This window comes from Acyrthosiphon pisum, chromosome X, assembly GCF_005508785.2.
Source record: "Acyrthosiphon pisum isolate AL4f chromosome X, pea_aphid_22Mar2018_4r6ur, whole genome shotgun sequence".
Lineage (NCBI taxonomy): Eukaryota > Metazoa > Arthropoda > Insecta > Hemiptera > Aphididae > Acyrthosiphon > Acyrthosiphon pisum.
The window spans coordinates 37,709,872-37,714,936 of record NC_042493.1 but is presented as its reverse complement, the minus strand read 5'-3'; positions in this window follow the sequence as shown (position 1 = coordinate 37,714,936).

The following is a 5,065-nucleotide window of genomic DNA, read 5'->3' as shown; positions in this document are numbered from 1 at the left end:
ATGTCCTGAGGTAGCCGTGGTTTGAGTCTCAGATTTGTAGATCTCTTGCCGATGTTGTAGTGACGAGCTCCATCTACTTTGTGGAGTTTTTCGTGGAAACTTTTAAATTGTTGTGTTATCCAAGTAGATAGGTGTGGTAGGCCTGTATCGTTGTGTAGCTGTTTGTTTCTCATAAACCAGGGGCCTTTAGGGCTATTCTTAGGAATTTATTTTGAAGAGTTTGTAGTTTTTTAATTTTTACTTTTGAGGCAGCTGCCCATACTGGGCATGCATAGGTTACTAGTGGTCTTATTATTGCTGTATAGAGGAGTAGAGAGCATTTCATTTGTATGGTAGATCTATGATTTAATAGAGGGTACAGTATTCGTAGCCTTGTGTATCCTTGGTTTAATTTTTTGTTAATGTGAATTTTCCAGCTTAGTTTTTCATCAAGGTGCAGGCCCAGATATTTTATTGATTCGTCTTTGTTGTTCCAGTTGATTTCTTTATTGTTTATATATTTTCGAAGTGTAAATATTTTTGCTTCGCTTTTGGTTGGGTTTAGTGTTAGTTTCCATTTTGAGAACCAAAGGGATAGTTCATCTAGGGAGCTTTGTAGGTCTCTTATTGAAGATTCGAGAGTTTGATTTTGCGTTATTATTGCTGTGTCGTCTGCGAACATAGCTAGCTGGCAGTGACGTGGTGTTGGTATATCGTGACAGTATATATTAAATAGAGATGGTCCTAGCACGGATCCCTGAGGAACTCCAGCCTTTACTCTATGTATTTGTGATAGATCTGTTCCTATTCTGTCATGGAAGCTGCGATTTGTTATAAATGACAAGAGTGTATTGTTAAGGTATGTGGGTAGTTTTAGGGTTTTTATTTTTGAGATAAGTCCATGGTGCCAAACCTTATCAAATGCCTGTGATATGTCTAAGAAGGCTACTGTGGTAAATTTTTTATTTTCGTAACCGTTTACTATTATTTCAGAGATCCGTTGTAGCTGGTGGGTTGTCGAATGGAGTGGTTTGAAGCCAAATTGATGTAGTGGTATGATTTTTAGGAACGGTTTAATCCTGTGCAGCAAGATTCTTTCGAGGAGTTTTGAGAAGGTTGGGAGTAGACTTATGGGTCTGTAACTTTTGGGTGAACTTTTTTGTTTTCCTGGTTTATGTATAGGGATAATAAATGCGATTTTACATGTGTCGGGAAAATAGCCTAGTCTCATGGAGGAGTTCATGAGGCTAGCTATGTATGATAGTGATTTTGAAGTGAGATTTTGAGTATTTTATTCGTTATTAGATTATGTCCCGGGCTTATTTTATTAGCTAGTTTATTTATTATTATCTGTATTTCATTAGGGGTACATGGCCTAATGGAATTAACTGTTGGTTGACCTTCAATGTTTCTTTGTTCCAGGTCTATTATTTCGTTTTGGTTTGTATGGTTTTCATCAGTTGTGAAGCAGCTTTCAAAGTGTTGGGCAAAGATTTCATATTTTTCAATGTTAGTTTCGTACTTAGCTAGTCCGTTTTTTAAGGGGGGAATTGTTTCGCGTTGTTTAGTGATTCTTTTGGTAGCTATCCAAAGACTTGAGTCATTTGGATTTATTTTTGACACGTATGCTTTGTAAGAATTAAACCTTAGATTATCCAGTTCCCATTTTACTCGCCTTGTTAGTTGATTTAAACGTATTTTGACTGCTGGTGATCGGTGTGATTGCCAAATTCTTCGTGCCTTATGTGCCTTGTTCGTGCCCGATTCGGTGATTGACAGTGGAATGTTACGAATAACGGCAGAGATGTCCTTTTCGCTTTTGAGTCTATTCGTATAATATTCGTATTTTTTTAATTCAAAATATTTTGTTATCGCTCGAAAGTCATCAATTGTCTCTACGTTGATTTTAATTTTGTTGTTTTTATTCATTGCTATGAAATTATTATGTAATAACGGCGAGATTTCCTCTCGGAGTTTTACGTAATCTAGTATGTTGATAACAAATATGGGTGGGATTTTTTCGTTAATATTAGTATTGGCGTTTTCTGTTTCCGTTTGATGTTGTGGATTATTAGCATTGATTTGGTTTTCGTCAGATTGAGAGTTTTTTAATGGAAGCGATTTGGCGAGGTGAAAAATATGTTTTCGGCTGGTTTGAATTTGTTTTTAGCTGTTTTAATTGGTGATCTGAATTCTTCGTCGGAGTTTGGGGAAGGAGATGTTGAGTCATCATTTCCAGCGGTTAGTCTTTTTTTGCTTATGATAAGTGGTGGGACATTTCGATCCGTTGAATTTTTGTTTCTAACAGTTTGTGTGACTGTGGGTTTATTCATTTTGGCTGTAAGTTGTTTGTTGGGTTACGTATTAATCGGCTGGGCTTATCGCCCGTGCGCGGTGGATTGTTTTTATACGATGTGTTGTGTTTGGAAAGCGCTCTTTGGACTGTATAATAATTCCTCACAATTTGACCCTGGTGAAGGCGATGATACCAAATTATTGAGAACTAATGTTTTATAGGCGGAAGTGAACGCATTACAATTAGGATTTGCTGATCCGACGTTCCTAATTACTCCAACAAGTCAGTGGATTACATAATTTATTTAGTTTGATTCAGTGTAATTTGATAACAAATCTACAGTGTAATTTCAGTGGTTTTTTACGTTCTCAAGTGGATTTATTGTTTCAGACTTGGCAACACTGGCAGTGAAGATAAGGTCATACCTTATATAAGAGAGGATTTTCTTTGTAAAATAATAATTTTGTGAAGTTAAAACTTAACAATTGTTATATATACTCCAATGTGTTCGTTGAGAATAAGAACTATTTCCAGTAATTAAAATAAAGGAATAGCTACTGTTTATATTATACTAACATTTATATTTATGATTTATCAGTCAGTCAAGAGTCAGGACCACGAACTAAGATATACAGGACTGGAAACGAATATTGATACCAGTACACCTTAATATTATGATTGTGCGGGGGACGAGGCAATTTCGGTTCTAATCAACACTAGCGCTCAACTCTTCTTAGTTTCTAATTTGTAATAATTTATTGTATAATCATATTTAGTTGGTAACATAATATCATGGCAATAAGACATAGGTACATATTATATAGGTAGCATTTATGAAATAAAAAATAGGTAGAACCTATTACCTATAATTTATAAAGTACCTATTATAGTATTATGTAGTAATAAGTTTTGATAATTTTTTTTTTTTTTGTAACTTTTCTGTTTTAATTGTTTGTTTTGTGACAAAGTAAACTGTTTCATTCTCATAGTGATGTAGTATTGGAAAATATTAGTCATTATTTCAGTTTTATGATCACTACAAGGAAATGTCAGTAAATCACCATGTTCTTCAAGAACATGATCAATAGTTTTGTTAAAAACTGGTACTGTTCCAACACGAATATGTTTCGAGATCTATCACATGGATTGAAATGTAACTCGCACACTCGTGATGTTGATAATATATATTTACCATTAACTTCAGATAGAATGTTGATCCATTCTTTGCAAATATTTGGATTTTTTGGTAAAGTAAATAATGAAATTTTTTAATTTTTTTCATTATGTGAAACACAATTTAGTACACAACACCTCACCATAATTGTGTGTATTTTAAGATGAACAAATTAAATTAAAATTATTCATTATGAATCTTTCTTAAAAAAGTCAGGTCACCAAAGTCAAGATCAAACAGACACAATTATTATGAATTATAATTAAACTATGTTAGGTAGGTATAAATGTATAATAATATATTTTACGAATCATGAAAAAGGCGGGAAATTAAGTTCCTGGTAATGTTGATTAGCATACTGATTTATTAATTTCTCGTTTTGAATACCTAGATAGCGCAAGTGTTTACAAGAACTCGAAGCTCCCCGTACTCCGCTCATTGTTTACATTAAGGAAGATTTACCTCTCACATCCTCCAACCGTATCGTTTCCAGTCCTGTATATCTTAGTTCGTGGTCAGGACATATTCGGTTATATTATTGTTATCTATAAATATTATGTGTAATAGTTGGTAAGACTGGGAGCAGGCCACTCTCCAGAGTTACTAGTAGTAGACAGTCTAGTCTTGCGAGGGTGTTCGGGACGAGTTGACACCACCGTAGGAGTTTTCTTTTCTTATTAGTACTTCATACCTATATTATATCATAAACTAGTGCCGTGTAATAAAAAGTGTCTTTAACATATATACCTTGAGTTTTGATTTATTAGTTAGTGTGTATAACATTATTTATTGTAGAATTTAATAAAATAATATTAAAATACATAAATAACTATTTAACTAATAAATTAACATTTTTTTACATGTTCCTTGAATACATTTTTTCTTCTTCGTTCGGGACGTCGGACGACGAAAGAACGCGTGAACCATTTTGCCATAGTGGCAGATAAACAAACTGCAAGTGACCAGGATTTAACTTCAGGCAGTTCCGCCACGGGAAAACGCGCGATGTCCCTCCCCCATTCCTGTGGAGGGTTGTAAAACGGCGGTGTTACTGTGGGCCTGTTTTCGCAACTCGAAATACTGAGTGCTCCGTCCGCGGTATCGGCGCCGTAACAATTATCGTCGACGTACGTTTAACGGCAAAACGCGTCGCAAGCGTGCGTGGAATTACGACAACCCACATTAGCGATCTCTTGTAGGACACATTCCGACCTGAACTATTCATATTTGCTACGCCTTCGATCGTCCGAGCTTAGCTTCCGCTCGGGGCGCTCGAACCGTTTTGCCTCAACCGCCTGAGGGTCAGTATTCAAACCTTATAAGACCGGTGTCTGCTGGCTGTCCATTGTGCAAGTACAATCTTCTTGTTTTCGTCCTTCGTCTTCTCTCCCAACTATTTGGGGTAAACCAAATTGTGTACATTTATATTTAGATCCTCTAAAAAGTTGTGGATGGTGTTGAAAATAGTAGATGTGGAACTACAAGTTTTGTCAAAAGAATTTTTGAAGTGAACAACCAATGGAATTAATACTTAAATTCGTAATTTATTGTCATTAACGTCAGATCAAAATACTCATATGACTAAGCTTAATAATGAGAAACTTCGTGGGGAATCT